We start from the raw sequence: 18,925 nt of genomic DNA on the forward strand, positions 1-18,925 counted from the left end.
GAGCAGTATATGCAAGGAGCCTTACAAAGAAACATTTTTGTTCTTGCAAACAAGGTTGTGGGAAAAGACCAGAAATAGCTCTTAAGAGTTGTTCAGAAGTAAGTGGCTTGCATGACATTTTGGACACATGTTTCTGCCCTCTGTCTCAACATTGCCCACTAAACAATGGTTCCAGCAGACATGAGATAGAAATCACTGAAGAGAGAGTGCATCCATTTGTTGGGTCAGACCTCTTGCAAATCCACGGGGAAACAAGTTAAAGACGGAAACAGTCTGTGCCCACCAGCTCTGTAGTGAAATCAAGGAGACAAACAAGTAACTACATTTAAAGGACAGTGAGAAAATAACTATTAAGGGTGAAATACAGGGTGCTGTGGGAACACAAAAGAAGGATACCTAATCTGTACTTGGGAGATCATGGACGATCTCTTTGAAAAAGTAACACCTGACAAAGAACCTCTCCTTCATCAAACTTTAGTCAGGTGCTTCTGAATCCTCTAGGCCTCAACTTTTGAAATTCCATATTTGTCTTTGCATTGCGCAATTTTAGCAAGAATTATGCTAATTAATTTAGCCAGAATCTTCCACCTTAAATATATTATCACCCACAATATCTGATTAGGTTCTTCATCCTCCATCACCCCCCGGCGATGTCTGATCCCCTGGCCTGTCTTCAGCAAGAATCCTGTTAGGTCAATTTAGCCAGAATCTCCCTTACCCCTAAAGTTTTCTCTTAGTAATTTTCCACACAATGACTCCCTCACTCTGCTCCTTGGTTATAAATTTCCCCTTTTCCTTGTATTTGGAGACAAACCCAATCCCCCTCATGCATTGCAAAACTCCACTGCAGTAGTCCCTAGATCTATCATGATAGTCCCTGTGAAAAAAGTCTACGTTACCGTTCTTTGACAAGGTTCATGAATAATGTTTCCTTTAACACACACTCAGACTGAGCTCTGAAGCATGACAAAGAGGTAGATTGGTGAAGGTAGGTGGTAAAAAAGAGTGTTCTAAGCATGGAGAAAAACATCTTCATTGAGCTGAGAAAGAGAATAAATGCCTGGCATACAGATATATTACTGAATATGGCTGAAATTCAGAAACGGGGCTAGTGTAATGTGTAGGAACCAGACCACAGAATTCTATCTTCACAGGCTATGCTGGAAAATTAGCTGGGATTTGAGTAGCCCCACAATTTCTGCTATCTGCTGCGTATATAGCATCTACATGAGGTATCTCAAGGCCAGAAGATTAAGTAAAAGAAATTGTTGATATGGTCCCTATCTTCAAAATGTTCAGAGTTCATTTGGAGTGCAGAAATATGAAAAAGACTTCAGAAGTCTACAAGGTATAGTGACAGGGATCTGGTGTGTCTGTAAGGCTTAGATGTTTACATAGTAACTAAGGTACCCAAATGAGCCCTAGAGCATAAGCAAAGGCTTCAGGAAAGGAGGGGGCCTTACTGAGAGATTCAGGCTCCATCAGCCCCTTCATACCAGTCCCTTGGCCCTAGACCCCTCTCTCCTTTGGGGTCAGTCACATAGCTCTAGCAAGCTAACTAGGGTCCTTGTCAACACTGTGACACAGACACTGACCTTCCGTAGCGTCTCATGCTCTGAGCCTGGATATATTTATCTATAAAATTGGTATGGGTGAAAGCACAGTTGGCTTTAGTCACCCTGAAAGTCATTTCCAGAGAAAATTTTCTGTATTCTTCTCTTCAAGCACCTCATACTGCTTCTCCATGGTAGTAGTTTGTCTTCAACATAATCAACATTAATTATGTCTTTCTGTGTATGCTGTTGCCTTTTCCCCAAGCAGAGGTAGCATTTAATCCTCAAGTCTCTGTGAGTGTGGACTGGCCTGTGAGTGCTTTGACCAATTGAAAAAAGTGGAAGTGTCATCACAACAGTTTCAACTCTAGGATTTAAGACAATTGGCAGTATCCAATTCCTAATTTTGAAACATTCCCTCTGGGAGCATAGGTGCCATGCTGTGAGAAATCCAGCCTAAAAGGAGCAGCCACATATACGTTCTCCAGTCAATAGCTCCTGATGAGCTCCCAGCTGAAATCTAGCATCAACTGCCAGCCATGTAAGTTAAGCCATCTTAAATGTTCAGCCGAGTTTAGTTTTCAGATGACTGTAGCTCCAGCTACATCTGACTGTAAATGCATGAGAGAAACCAAATGAGAACTTCCCAGCTGAGCCCACTCAATCCACAGAACCATTACAGATAATAATAAATTGTTGTTTTTGGTCACAAACTTTTGGTGTCATTTGTTAGGAAGCAATAGATAAATCTCAGAACCTTGGTATATTAGGTAAATCCAGGGCTCAGCAAACTTTTTCTGAAAAGTGTCAGATAGTAAATATTTTTGGCTTTCCTGACCATACAGTCTGTCACAACTACTCAACTCTGCCATTGGAATGCAAAAGCAGTCACAGACAGTACATAAATAAATGGACATAGCTATGTTCCAATAAAACCTTATTTATAAAATCAGATGGAAAACTGAGGCCTTTGCCATAGTTTGCAACCCCTGGGCTAATAATTCATAACAGAGTAGGAAAGACTGATAACCAAGTGGGTTTCTACAATAATATTAGCCTTTTTGCAAGAGTTTTCTGGAAATCCAAAGCTTTAACAGATTGTTTCCCAAAATGAATTTTGTGAGAGAGGCATGGGGAGTGTTCTGTTGTCAAATAATTTTGTTAAGCTCTGGATTAAATCTAAGTTACACAAAGTTTTATACTGAAGGATTCATCAGAGCCTTTACATACTTATCCCAAAGAAGTGTACTTCTAGAATTTCAGAGCCAGTGCCATGCTGCTGGGGGGTAAATTTTAAAATAAACGGATTTGGAGGATGTGTTCTTCCTATATATAAAACTACAGCTGATGCTGCTTATCTCTCTTAATTTGTCTTTTCTCTCTGATATTCAGTCTCACCTTCAGATCTTCCAATCTACCTTCAGATCTACCAATAATACACTGTTTCTTATTGGTGTTTAATTTCCCCATGCCTTGGCCTCCCTGATATTTAAAGTTAACAATTTTTGCAATAACTGTACCCCAATCCCCCATTCCAAAGTGGAGGAACATTCCTGGCAGAATGAACAGTTAGAGTAAAGGCCCTAAGAAGGCAATGTGCCTTTTCTGCTCAAAGAACATCAAGGAGGCCAGTGTGGCTGCAGAAGAGTGAGTGAGGAAGAGATTAGTAGTAAATGAAGTTGGAGTAATTACTGGGAGCCAGATTTTGTAGAACCTTATACACTACTGTTAAGACTTATTCTATTGTTCTGAATGAAATATGGAATCATCGTGAGGTTTTGTAGCACAAGATAAGCATGACCTAACTTAGGATTTAAAACCACCACCCTATACACACCAAAATACAGAACCTCAAAATATATCAAATAAAAATGCACAGAGCTAAAAATATAAATAGACAAATCCTTAATTATAGTTCAAGACTTTAACGCCCTCCTCTCAACAACTGATACAATTACTAGACAGAAAATCATCATCAAGGACATAGAAGATCTGAAAAACAGAATCAGCCAACAAGATCAAATTGACATGTGTAAAATACTCCACCCAACAACAGCAGAATACACATTCATTTTAAGAGCCTGTAAAACATTTGCAAGATAGACCATATTCTGGTGCATAAAACAAGACTCAATAAATTTAAAAGAATTGAAATCACACAGAGTATGTTCACTGACCACAATGGAATGAAACCAGAAATCAGTAACAGAAAGGTAACAGGTAAATGCCCAAACACTTGGAAACTAAGTAACACTTTTGTGAATGATCCATGGGTTGAAGAGAGAGTCTAAAGAGAAATCAAAAACATACTTAAACTGAGTGAAAATGAAAATACAACATATCAAAATTTGTGGCAAGCAGCTAAAGCAGTGCTGAGAAGAAAATTTACAACATTAAATGCTTATATTAGATATGAGAAAATGTCTCAAATCAGTCATCTAAGTTCCTATCTCAAGAAATAAGAGAACAGGCACAAGAACAAAGACATAGACCTTTGGAACAGGACTGAGAATCCAGAGATGAAACCATCTGCATATGGTAATCTAATCTTTGGCAAAACAGACAAAAATTTACACTGGGGAAAAGAATCGCTTTTCAATAAACTGGATAGCTACATGCAGAAGATTGAAACTGGATCTCTACCTCTCACCTCTCACAAAAATCAGTTCAAGATGGATAACAGACTTAAATCTAAGGCATGAAACCTTAAGAATTCTAGAAGAAGATGTTGGGAAGACCCTTTCAGACATCAGCTTAGGCAAAGAAGTTTTTAAGAAGACCCCCCCCAAAGCAATCACAGCAGCAACAAAAATAAATAAATGGGATCTGATCAAATTAAAAAGCTTTTGCACAGCCAAGGAAACAATCAATAGAGCGAATAGACAGCCTACAGAATGGGAGAAAATATTTGCTCTCTACACATCCGATAAAAGGTTGATAACGAGAATCTATCTAAAACTTAAAAAAAATCAACAAGAAAATATCAAACAGCCCCATCAACAAATGGGTAAAGGAAATGAACAGAAACTTTTCAAAAGAAGACAGTATAATGGCCAGCAAACATCTTTAAAAAATGCTCAACATCTCTAATCATTAGAAAAATGCAAATCAAAACCACAATGAGATATCACCTAACCCCAGTGAGATTGGCCTATATCAAAAAAATCCCCAAACAACAAATGCTGGCAAGGATGTGGAGAGATGGGAACACTCTTACACTGCTGGTGGGACTGCAAATTAGTGCAGCCTCTGTGGAAAAGAATTTGGAGATACTTCAGAGAGCTAAAAATAGAAGTACCATTCGATCCCGCAATAGCAATATTAGGCATCTACCCAACAGAGCAAAAGACATTCTATAACAAAGACATCTACACCCGAATGTTTATGGCAGCACAATTCACTATTGCAAGGATGTGGAAACAACCCAAGTGCCCGTTGATTCATGAGTGGATTATTCAAATTTGATATAAGTATACAATGGAATATTACTCAATTATAAGAAATGATGGTGATCTAGCACCTCTTATATTTTCCTGGATAGAGCTTGAGCCCATTATCCGCAGTAAGGTATCACAAGATTGGAAGAATAGGCTCCACATGTACTCGCCATCAAATGGGCACTAATTGATCAACACTATGGTGCTCACATGGTAGTAATATTCTCCAGGGATTAGGGGGTTGAGGGAGGAGGTAAACTCACAACTAATGGATGCAGTGAGCATTGTAGAGGGGAAGGGCATGCCTCTAATCCTCGCTTGGGTGAGGCAAAGACATAAAATGTAACCAGAATTTTTGTACCCTCATAATATCCTGAAATAAAGAAAAGAAAGAAAGTATATGGGATTTAAAAAAAAAAAAAAGAAGAAGAAGAGAACAAAATAAATCCAATGCAAGGAGAAGGAAGTAAATAATAAATACAAGAACACAAATCAATGAAATTGATAATAAGAAAACAATAGTGAAAATCAATGAAACAAAAGGCTGGTTCTTTGAAAAAAACAGTAAAATTGACAAATCATTAGCAAGACTGATAGTAAAAAAGAGAGAAGATACAAATTACCAATATCAGAAGTAAAATAAGGATATCATTACAGACCTTGAAAACTCCAAAAAAGAATAAGGGAGTACTACAAAGAAGTCTCTATATTTACATGACAACTTAGATGAAATGGAACAACTCCTCAAAAAACACAAACTATCAAAACTCGACCAAGAAGAAATTGGCAATCTGAATATTCCTATAATTATCAAAGAAACTGAATTCATAACTAAAAACCTCCCAGAAAAAAACTCCTACCAAACATTTAAAGAAGGATTTATACCAATTTTATAAAAGCTCTTCTAAAATATAGAAGAAGGAACACTTCCCAACTCATTTTATGAGGTTGGTATTATCCTGATATCAAAAACTAAGCAAAGACAACACAAAAAAAGAAAAGAAAGTGCAGAATAGTATCCTTGATGAACTTAGATGCAAAAATCCTTAACAAAATATTAGCAAACAGAATCTAGCAATGTAAAAAAGAGCATTATATACCTATAACATGTGGGATTAATTACAGATATGCAAAACTAGTTAAATAGTTGAAAATCAAATTATATAACTCACCACATCAACAAGCTAAAAAAGAAAAATCATATGATTAAAACAATTAGTGTCTATTTGCAAGTTTTCTGTCTTTTTGATATAGGCATTTATGGATATGAATTTTCCTCTCAGGACTGCTTTAGCTGTGTCCCATAGATTTTGATATGTTGTATCTCCATTGTCATTTAATTCAAAGAAACTTCTGATTTCTGTCTTGATTTCTTCCTTTATAGAATAATTGTTCAGGAGAAAGTTGTTTAGCTTCCATGACTTTGAGTAGGAATGAGGGTTTCTGTTTGGGTTCATTATTACTTTTATTCCACTGTGATCTAAGAAGATGCATGGTATAATTTCTATTTTTTTGAATTTTTTAAGACATGCTTTATGTCCTAGGATATGGTAAATCTTATAGAATGTCCCGTGAGCTGATGAGAAGAATGTATATTCTGCGGACTTTGGGTAGAATGTCTTGTAGATGTCAGTCAGGCCCATTTGCTCTAGCATTCTATTTAAGTCCATTATGTCTTTGTTTATTTTCTGTTTAGAGGATCTGTCCTGTACTGTCAGTGGGGTGTTAAAGTCTCCAGCTATTACAGTATTGTTATCTATCATTTGGTTCAGATGAAGTAGGGTTTACTTTATGAATCTAGGTGCACCTAGGTTGGGTGCATATATATTGAGTATAGTCATGTCTTCCTGTTGAATTGTGCCTTTAACCAGTATGTAGTAACCATCTTTGTCTTTTATTACTTTTGTTGGTTTGAAAGCTAAGTTATTGGAAATTAAGACTGCCACACCAGCTTTCTTTTGGCTACCGTTTGCTTGAAATATCGATTTCTATCCTTTTATTTTCAGTCTAAATGCATCTTTGCAGGTTAAGTGAGTTTCCTGAAGACAGCAGATACTTGGTTTGTGTTTTTTTATCCATTGGGCCAGTCTATGTCTCTTGAGCAGGGAATTCAAGCCATTCACATTTATTGAGAAAACTGATAAGTGGGACAGTTTTCTGCTCAGCTTGTTGGGTAGAACTTCATTGCTATGTTTTCTCTCTTGAGCCATTGTGGTATCTGGGATTTGATATTTAGCTCCTGAGTAGTTTTACATTCGTGGGTCTTTCTTGTGCTGATCCGTGTGTAACTCTCTTTTGAGTACTTCTTGGAGGGCTGGTCTTGTCTTGGTGAATTCCCTCAACCTTTGTTTATCTGAGAATGTCTTAATTTCTCCTTCATATAGAAAACTTAGCTTAGCTGGGTACAAGATTCTAGGCTGGGCATTATTCTGTTTCAGAAGAGTGAAAATAGGGCCCCAAAAAACCTTCCCAAAAAGAAAAGCCCTGGTCCAGATGGGTTCACACCTGAATTTTACCATACATACAAAGAAGAACTGGTGCCCATCCTACATAAACTATTCTCCAATATTGAGAAGGATGGAATTCTCCCCAACACGTTCTACCAAGCCAATATAACATTGATACCAAAACCAGGAAAGGACGCAACAAAAATAGAGAACTACAGACCAATTTCTCTCATGAATATAGATGCAAAAATTCTCAATACAATACTAGCAAATCGAATCCAAGTACTTATCAAAAAAATAATCCACCACAACCAAGTGGGCTTCATCCCAGAGATGCAGGGGTGGTTCAACATACGTAAATCTATAAATGTAATTCACCACATAAATAGAAGCAAAAATAAAAACCATATGATCCTCTCAATAGATGCAGAAAAAGCATTTGACAAAATTCAACACTCTTTTATGATCAGAACGCTTAACAAAATAGGCATAGATGGAACCTACCTAAAAATGATACAAGCCATATATGACAAACCCACGGCCAACATCATTCTGAATGGGGAAAAATTGAAAGCACTCCCACTTAGAACTGGAACCAGACAGTGCTGCCCACTGTCCCCATTACTTTTCAACATAGTATTGGAAGTCCTTGCGAGAACTATCAGGCAAGAGAGCAGAATCAAGGGAATCCAAATAGGGAAAGAAGAGATCAAACTCTCACTTTTTGCTGATGATATGATGTTATATCTGGAAAACTCCCAGGATTCAACCATGAGACTCCTGGAATTGATTAACGACTATAGCAAGGTCTCAGGCTACAAAATTAATATACACAAATCAGAGGCATTTATATATGCCAATAACAGTCAATCGGAAAACCAAATTAAAGGCTCAATACCCTTCAAAATAGCAACAAAGAAAATAAAATATCTAGGAATATACCTAACTAAAGAGGTAAAGGACCTCTATAAGGAAAACTATGAAACACTGAGAAAAGAAATAGCAGAACTTGCAAATAGATGGAAAACTATACCATGCTCATGGACTGGAAGAATCAACATTGTTAAAATGTCTATACTACCCAAAGTGATTTACAGATTCAATGCAATCCCTATTAAACTACCAACATCATTCTTCACAGACGTAGAGAAAATAATTATACACTTTGTATGGAATCAGAGAAGACCCCATATAGCAAAAGCAATTTTAAGCAATAAAAACAAAATGGGAGGTATTAATTTGCCAGACTTCAAACTATACTGCAAGGCTGTGGTTCTTAAAACAGCCTGGTACTGGCACAAGTGCAGGGACACAGACCAGTGGAACACAACAGAAAATCCAAATATAAAACCATCCTTATATAGACACCTAATTTTTGACAAAGCAGGCAAGAACATACTCTGGGGACAAGAATCCCTATTCAATAAATGGTGCTGGGAGAATTGGTTAGCCACATGTAGAAGACTGAAACAGGACCCACAGCTTTCACCTCTCACAAAAATCAAATCACGGTGGATAACAGACTTAAACCTTAGGCGTGAAACGATTAGAATTCTAGAAGAAAATGTAGGAAAGACTCTTACAGACATTGGCCTAGGCAAAGAATTTATGAAGAAGACCCCTAAGGCAACCACAGCAACAACAAAAATAAATGAATGGGACCTGATTAAATTAAAAAGCTTCTGCACAGCCAAAGAAACTGTCACGAGAATAAACAGACCACCTACAGAATGGGAAAAAAATTTTGCATACTACACATCAGATAAAGGACTGATAACAAGAATCTATTTAGAACTCAGGAAAATCAGCAAGAAAAAATCAAGCAACCCTATCAAAAAGTGGGCAAATGACATGAATAGAAATTTTTCAAAAGAAGATATAAGAATGGCTAACAAACATGTGAAAAAATGCTCAACATCCCTAATCATCAGGGAAATGCAAATCAAAACCACAGTGGATATCACTGAACCCCAGTGAGAATGGCCTTTATCAAAAAATCCCAAAACAACACATGTTGGCGTGGATGTGGAGAGACAGGAACACTCATACACTGCTGGTGGGACTGCAAACTAGTGCAACCCCTGTGGAAAGCATTATGGAGGTATCTTAAACAGATTCAAGTAGACCTGCGTTTTGATACAGCAATCCCATTATTGGGCATATACCCAAAGGAAAAAAGGTCATTGTATAACAAGGACACATGTACCCGCATGTTTATAGCAGCACAATTCACAATAGCAAAGATGTGGAAACAACCCAAATGCCCATCAATACATGATTGGATTAGTAAGCTGTGGTATATGTATACCATGGAATATTACTCAGCTATAAGAAATAATGAAGATATGACATCTCTATGGTTCTCCTGGAGAGAGTTGGAACCCATTATATTAAGTGAAGTATCTCAAGAATGGAAAAACAAGCATCACATGTACTCACCAGAAAATTGGTTTCCCTGATCATCACCTAAATACACATCTGGGAACGACACCAATCAGATATCAGACTGAGGTGGGGGGTGGGGGAGGGGATAGGTGTATGCCTACATAATGAGTGCATTGCGCACCGTTTGGGGAATGGCCACGCTTGAAGGTGCTGATTCGGGAAGGGGGTATTGGGGAGGGGAGGGATATATACCTACATGATGGGTGCAACGCGCACTGTCTGGGGAACGGACACGCCTGGAGCTTTGACTTGGGAGGACAAGTGGTACATGGACAACGTATGTATCCTGAAATTCTGTATCCCCCATAATAATAAGATGAAAGAAAAAAAAAAAAAAAAAAAAAAAAAAACAATTAGTGTCAAAAAGGTATTTGAAAAAATCCAACACCCCTTTATGATAAAAAATATTAGAAAAATAGAAACAGAAGGAGAATTAATTTATAGATCATTTGGGGGAGAACTGACACATCTACTATGTTAATTCTCCTAATCATAGTCTTCTAATCCATCAACACAGCATACCTCTTGATAGGATATGAGCACTTGATGAGAAGCATTTACAAAAAATCTATAACTAACATAATATTTTGTGGTGAAAGATTTAATACTTCCCTCTAAACTCAAGAGCAAGGCAAAGATGTGTACTCTCACCATTCTTATTCAACATAGTACTGGAAATTGCATTAAGGCAAGCAAAAAGAATAAAAGGCCTACAGACTGGAAAAGAAGAAATTGCAGATGACATGATGGCTTAGGTAGTAAATCCAAGGGAATGTATTTTTAAAACTCCTAGAACTAATAGGTAGTTCACCAAGGTCTCAGGATGCAAGGTCAACACACAAAAATCAATTGCATTTCTGTATACTATCAATGAATATGCAGAAACTGAAATTAAAAACACAAAATCATTTGCAATTGCTCCAAAGAAAATGAAATACTTATATATGTATTTAACAAAACTTGAGGATCTGTTTGTTCAAAAATAACAAAATGCTAATGAAATAAATCTTTTAAATGAACTAAATAATTGGAAACACATGTCATGCTCATGGATAAGAAGACTCAACATAGCAAAAATGTCAATTCTCCCCCAAAATGATGTGTAGGTTTAATGCAATTCCTATAAATATAACTGCGAGGATTTTTTTTAGACATAGACAAGCTTCTTCTGAAATTTATATTCTAAGATTTATATTGTAGGCACAGTCCCTACAATAGCTAAAACAATCTCGACAAAGAAAAACAATGTAGGGAGAATCACTGTATCCAATATTAAAGCTTACTGCATGGCTGCAGTAATCAAGACTATGGAATTGTCAAAGGGATAGGCACATAGATCAATGGAACTGAATAAAGAACTAAGAAGTAGACCCACACAAATGTGCCCAATCGATTTTTTTTTTTTTTTTTTTGAGACAGAGTCTCACTCTTTTCCCGGGCTAGAGTGCCGTGGTGTCAGCCTCACTCACAGCAACCTCAAACTCCTGGGCTCCAGTGATCCTTCTGCCTCAGCCTCCCACATAGCTGGGACTACAGGCATGTGCCACCATGCCTGGCTAATTTTTTGTATATGTTTTAGTTGTTTGGCTAATTTATTTCTATTTTTAGTAGAGACAGGGTCTTGCTCTTTCTCAGGCTGGTCTCGAACTCCTGAGCTCAAACAAGCTTCCCGCCTCGGCCTCCCAGAGTGCTAGGATTACAGGCGTGAGCCACCATGCCCAGCCCCTACTGATTTATAACAACGTTTGCCAAAATATTTCAACAGAGGAAGAGTAAACTTTTTTCTTTCCTTTTTACAGATAGGGTCTCGCTCTGTTGCCTAGGCTGGAATACAGTGGCACCATCATAGCTCACTGTAGCCCCAAACTCCCAGGCTTCAAGTGATCCTCCTCTCTCAGCCTCCTGAGTAGCTGGGACTATAGGCACATGCCAAGATGCCTAGCTAATTTTTTTTTCTTTTTTCTTTTTGTAGAGACAGAGTCTTGTTATGTTGCCCAGGCTGGTCTTGAACTCCTGGCCTCAAGTGATCCTCCAGCCTCGGCCTCCCAAAGTGCTGGGATTACAGGTGTGAGCCACTGAACCCAGCCAGGAAGGGTAAACATTTTAACAAATGGTGCTAGAGCCACTGGACATTCATGGACCAAAACAAACAAACAGAAAACGAACAACAGCCAAAAAACAAAAACAAAAACAAAAATAAAAATGAGAGATTGTCTCAATTTGAACCTCATACCTTATAAAAAATTCAAAATAGGTCCTTAGATCACGAAATTAAACGTAAAATATAAGACTATAAAACATTTTAAATGTGGGAGAAAACCTTCAGGGTCTAGGGCTAGACAAAGATTTATTAGACTTGACACCAAAAATGTAATCCATGAAAGGAAAACTTGATAAGACGTCATCAAAATAAAAGAACTTTTGTTCTTCAAAGGACCCTGTTAAGAGGATGAAACAGCAACCTACAGAGTGGGAGAAAATATTTGCAAACAACATATCTGACAAAGGACAATATTTAGAGTATATGAATAACTTTCAAAACTCAACAGTTAGAAACAATCCAATTAAATAATGGCCAAAAGACATGAATAGACATTTCACTGAGGATGATACATAGATGGCAAATAAGTACATGAAAATATAGTCAACATTATTAGCCACTGGAGAAATGCAAATAAAACCACAATGAACTATCACTACACTCCTATCAGAGTAGGTAAAATAAAAAACAGTGACAACACCAAATGCTGGCAAGGATAAGGAGCAACTATGTCACTCATATGTTACTTGTGGGAATGTAAAATGATATAGCCACCCTGGGAAACAGTTTGGTACTTCCTCGACATGTTAAATATGGAGTTTCCACATGACCCACTGTTGTTATAAATGAACCAGAGATGATCTCTGTATATTAGCCCTGTGTTTCTTCTTCACAGCAGGCCAGGACTTGTTAGCTCAAAAGCCAATTAGTGTGAAGGTCAAATTTTCACACATAAATGTAGCACAAATAAACAGATTTTTAGCCATTTAGAGTGTGTCTGCTTTGCATACCCCACAAAACTGCACCCAATATCTGCCAGCCATAGATAAACCATGGGGCTATAAAGGCCCCATGCCACTGTTGCTCTTTAGAATCCTCTGATTCAGAGACTCCCCACCATGCTGCTGAGTGACATCACCTAGACATTTAAGCTCCCTCTTCAATCCCCCTTCTCTCCCAAGAGTTCCCTTGCCCTCCTCCCCTTAATAAAATAAACAGGGGAAATTTGGACACAGAGTCAGGCAGACACAGAGGAAAGATCATGTGAAGATGGTCATGTGATGATATAGGCAGAGACTGGACTAATGGCAGCAGCAAGCCAAGTATTGCCAGCCACCACCAGAAGCTAGGACATGGTAAGGAAGGGTTCTACCCACACAGAGACACAGAGGGATCTGACACCTTGATTTTGTACATCTAGCCTCCAGAACTGTGGGGCAATAAATTCCTGTTGTTTTAAGCCACCCAGTTTGTAGTTACTTTGTTATGGCAGCCCTATCAAACTAATGTATCATGGAATATCACTCAGCAATAAAAAGAATTAACTATTGATAAACACAGCAACTTGGAGAATTATTCTGAGCCAAGTTACATACTGTATAATCCTATTCATATAAAATTTTTGAAATGCCGTATTTTAGAAATGGAGGACAGGCTAGTGGTTTCCAGGGGTTAGGGATAGGGCTGGAGGGTGAGCAAAAGGGCTGTATATGTGGCTGCAAAAGAGCAACACAAAGGATCCTTATGGAAATGTTCTGTATCTTGACTGTGGTGCTAGATATATAAACCTACACATGTGATAAAATTGTATAGAACTTAATACACACACACTCGAGTATAAAGTAAAACTGAAAAAATTAGAATCAAATCAGTGAATTGTATGTCAACATCCTGGTTGTGATATTATACTATAGTTTTGCAAAATGTTGCCATGTGTGGAATTGAGCAAAATATCAATGGGTCTCTCTGAATTATTTCTTACAATTGCATATGAATCTACAATTATCTCAATAAAAATTTCAATTAGAATAAAGCCTGACTTAACTATTGAATTAAGAACAAACTTTAAAGAGCAAGGGTAGTATCAGGGAGAAGTTAGGAAACTTTTGCAGAAATCCAGAAATATAAGAAGGGTGTTTTCAACTAGGATGTTAGTAGTAGCGTAGAAGTAGGGAGAAGTAGTTGCATTATGGACATAGTGTTTTAAAAATAGAACTAACAGAATTTACTGACAGGTACATGTAGGATGTGAGAGAAAGAGAAGTGTCAAGGATGATGTCAAGGTGTTAAGATGGAGAAGGCTGCAGGTGGAGAAGGTTTGGCAGTAGGGTGTGGGGAAGAGATTAAGATAGTAAAGCTAGGGGACTGGATGAGATCTTTAAGGGAATAATAGAGAAAAAAAAAAAACCTAATAACTGAGACTTCAAAGAAGGTTCTCAAAGAAGGGCCTCAGAAGGGTATCTCAAAAAGTTTGTTACCCAATTGCAAAAGTATGGAACATCCAAGTGTGTAGATTCTCCAACTATTTGCAATAAGGAGTCTACAACCCACAGACTAGGGATTATTAGTCTGGAATACCTTACGTAGGGGCATGGGCATCTGAACTTGAGTTCATGTGCCACCCAAGGAACCCAGGAGGAAAATACTCTCCTTCTCTTCCTCAAAAACAAATAAGCAAAAACAAAAAATGAGCAGGTCAAAAGTGGCTACTTTCATATTCTGCAAAGGGATCCCTGAGTGGGCAGAGACTTACTGTGTAAATATCGTGAAGAATGACTTCATTTTGCCACCTGAACGAATCTTTCCCCTGGGAGCTTGGATGCTTCCTCCAGACCCAGCCTGTCAGTCTTATGGTTGGTACAGACTTCAGGGGATAGGCGATGTGGCCCTGGCTGCCACCCTTCTCATCATACTTCTAACCCCATCTTTCAGCTGGTTCTTAATTCTCTGCACGGGTATTAGAATTTCCCCTTGGAAACCCAATTAGGGCATGCTCACCAAGAAAACTAATCTGTCCTCTGTATGAAGTGTATACAGCAATATTCAACAAGTTGGTTTGAGGGGACTCAAAGCATCAAACTGGCAGTGCTTCCATAATGCCTGTCACTTCTGGACAGGATCAGAGAGGGAGAAGATAGGAGGGAGGAAGGGGGAGAAGATAGGAACATTTTGGGACACAGCTGCCACCTACTGCTGCTCTGCCAAGCCTGGAAAAGCAATGAAAAGCTGAAAGCAAGAACTCAGTTTCCTAGGCCCCTGGTGAGGCAATAATATCTCTAAGCCAATTAGTTACACAGAGCGTGGTAAGGTTGCTCATTCTGGAGAAACGAAGCATGGAGAGGGCTGGATGGAGACAGGAGTTGTTTTCAGTTGTTAGGAGGCATGGCTGTCACTGTTGGTGACATGAGAATGAAGGAGAAAACTGGTTTCTGCATTGCAGCTTCAAAGCTCAAACCTAGTGATGCCAGTCAGTTATGGGAGGCAGAGGAAGTGGGGTTAGATGGGGACAAACTTTTTGACAGCTGGAGTCTACCTGCCCATCAACCTGCCTCCCCATCCCTGATGTAGGTGGCTGGGACCCCACAGGGCATTCCACGATTGTGGGCATGGCGGGGCAGGGCTGAGGGGCAGAGGGGCAGAGGGGCAGAGGGCCAGAATCACCCCAGGCACAGGTCAAAGGCACAGATTCCCAAGGCCAACCACAAGCTTCCTGAAACAGAATCTCTGTAGGAGGGGCCTGGGAAATCTGCATTTTAACAAGTTCCCTGATGCTCATGATCTGAAGCCTGTTCAAACAGTGATCTTTGAAAATCCTTGAACCAAAGTCCCTCTAAGACCCTTTCCAGCTTCAAGAGGCCAGGACTATAGCTGCTAGCCCCAATGTTAGCTGATGTAGCTTGGGCAAACGTGAGTCCAGGAGAAGCTGCATTGCAGAGCCAAGGAAAAGGACAGGAATGACCCCAGGGAAAAGACTGGATTCCTAGGAGGCTCCAGCCCTCTTGGTAAAGGAAAGCACAATTAGGAGCACTGTCAGGAGTCACACACTGCGCCTGCTTTTGATGACATGTTAAGCATGAATAATAGCTCACATATATTGAGAATCTATTATGTGCTAAATGCTAAACACTTTACACTCTTTTTCCTTCCTTATGATAACTCTCTGAGGTAGGTGTTATAATTGCCCGATTTTATAGAACTGAAACTCAGAAAAAGAAGCAATTTGCCCAAGATCACACAGTTCTTAACCACCGTGCTAGGTCTAAGTTTCCTCACCTAGGTAAAAAAGGAGTGCTTTAACAAAAGCCATTTGGAGTCATTAAAACTAAAGGAGTCACTCTCATAATTGGACTCTCAAGCTCAGGCAGAGTTGAAGATAAGGTTTGGGAATGGCCTGAGTTTTAGTAACCTAGAAGTCCCACTTGGTTAACCGTATGGGTATCCACCTTTGTGAAATGGCCTTTCTGTCTGCCCTGAGTCCCACCTCTTTCCTACTGTCTCCACAACAGGACTCACACTAATCCACAAAGTGCCTTTGTGAGAATTAGAAAAAGGTGTTCCTCTAATACATGCAGCCCTATGGGCATAGGCCATGGAGAGCAGATTGAGACTCTGGGCAGATTAGAAAAAAAAAATGGTTCTTCCTCTGGGTAGATGCAACCCCGAATCAGGTACATGGCTTGGGGAGTGGAGAATGGGCTGTATTATAGCCCCCTTGAGCTCCCTTGGTCTTATACCCTTGTTCAGAGTTCAACCTGCTCAACTCTGCAGAGTGGATATTCTTGCCACCCTGCCCAATAGTTCTGGTCTCTAGATCAGAAGAGAGATGTAAAAGGAGAGAGTTCCTCCATGAAGGACACCTAGCCTTTGGAAAAGGAAACTAAAGGAGGTCTTCTTGAGCTTCTTGGATATGTGGATTAATGTTTTTGTAAAATTTGGTAAGTGTTTGGCAATTAGCTCTTTGGAATAGTCTTTCTGACCTTTCTCCCTCTTCTAGGGACTCCCATTATGTATATGGTGGTACACTTGATGGTATTACGCAGATTTCTGAGGCTCTATTCATTTTTTTCATTCTGTTTTCTTTCTGCTCCTCAGACTGTATAATTTTGATTGATCTAACTTCAAGTTTGCTAAATTTTTCTTTTGGCAGGTCAAACCTGCTGTTGAGCCTTTCTACTGATTTTTTTTTATTTCAGTGATTTTACTTTTGAATTCCAGAATTTCTATTGTGCTATTTTTATAATGTTTATCTCTTTACTAATATTCTCTATTTGATGAGAAATTGTCACCATATCTTCATTTAATCATTTAAATGTGGTTTCCTTTGGTTCTTTGAACATAATTGTAATAGTTTCTTTGAAATCTTTATCTGCTGGGGCCAATAGAAACTAGAGATAGTTTCTATTGACTGCTTTTTCTCTTTTCGGTGACACTTTCCTGTTTATCTGTATGTGTCATATTTTTATTGAAATCTGGATATTTTTGATAGTAGCAATTTTGGATACTAATCTCCCTATGGGGCTTGTTGTTGATGTTGTTTGTTCTTTTGTTTATTTCTTTAGTGACTTGACTGGACTAATTCTGTGAAATCTATGTTCCCTGAAGTGTGTGCCACCAGATGTCCCTGCTGAGATTTTTTTTCTCTTGTTTTTTATTTTTAAGAACAACTTTCTAGGGGTTGCTCCTAGGTCAGCATAGCTTAGTGATTAGTCACTGACTGGTCATAAGTTGTATTTAAGTCCCCAAATCCAGTAGTTTTCATCCTTTACCATTAGATCTGTATGTGGCGTGGAGACCGCTTTGACAGTAAAGGGGAAAACTGCTCAACAAGGGACTAGCATTTTAGAGGTACTGTCACTAGTTGTTCTGAGAAATCTTGGTCTTGAGAACAGAAGTCTTCCCAATTACCAGCAATGGGTGTGATTTTAGCAGGGCCATTCTTAGGCTGTCTCTTTCCCTGATCTCCCTGTTAAAGTTATGGCTGGGTCTCCCTCTATTGCTATTGCCACACTATTATCCTCCTCTGATTGCTAGCCACTGTGATTTTTATAGTTTTTCAACCACACCCTCGGGCATGAATTCTTTCACTCTTTGATGCAAATAAAGTCTCCCTGCCAGAATCAGACCTTATAGTCTTTGCAGTTTGCCTGCCCACTTCCCACCCAAGGAATAACCCCAGTGCTATGGCATAAGAGGTGTAGGACATTTGAGAGACACTGTTCTTCACTGACTGCTCCACCCAGGTCCTGCTTATGGAGTGAGTGCTGTGTGTTGAGGAAACAGACACCACCACCTGGCTGCTGCCACCCAACCAGTGTAGATTTCTGCAGCACAGAGATGGGAGAGGTGAGGCAGATGGGGATAAGGGTGGGAATGGGGGTGATTGGGGAGGTGGAATCTGCTGATGTTTACCAGCTTCCACTACCTTGCCAGTATAGATCTTCCATACCAGGGAACTAGGGGAGATATAAGATGCCTACTTGGCTACAGCTGCAAAATCCACCCAGTCCTCCCAGTCTTCCCAGTTTGCCTGGAGTAATTCTTCCACACACAGTACTGGGAAGGGATGGGTGCAGCCTCTGGCTCAGGTGCTAAGATGCTATGGCCTGCCATTGTTTCAATCAAATTTGTTGAATAAATGCTTCCCAATCCTGTGTAAACTCTTTGGTCAATCTCCAGAGACTTTAAAAGATTTTCTTTGATAATTTTGACCCATCTAACAGGTGTCTCTCTGAAGGAAAAGATTCTCTGAGCTCCTCAAACCAGACAAGGGATTATGCAAAATTTTTCTCTAAACCTGAGGTCAAGACCACAGCTACAGATGACTGAGAACCAGAACCAAGACTGGGTAAGTACCTGGGTGGGAAAGTAACAGCCACCATCATTAATAGCCTTGATCAATAGAGAAGCAGACAGGAAGAAAATGCAGCCATGACGCATACAAAATGTATGTGCTATAACCAGCCTTGAACTGGGTATAGGCCTATTTTATCTTCATAGGATATC

The sequence above is a fragment of the Eulemur rufifrons genome, chromosome 30 (genome assembly GCF_041146395.1).
Source record: "Eulemur rufifrons isolate Redbay chromosome 30, OSU_ERuf_1, whole genome shotgun sequence".
In the NCBI taxonomy this organism is placed as follows: Eukaryota; Metazoa; Chordata; class Mammalia; order Primates; family Lemuridae; genus Eulemur; species Eulemur rufifrons.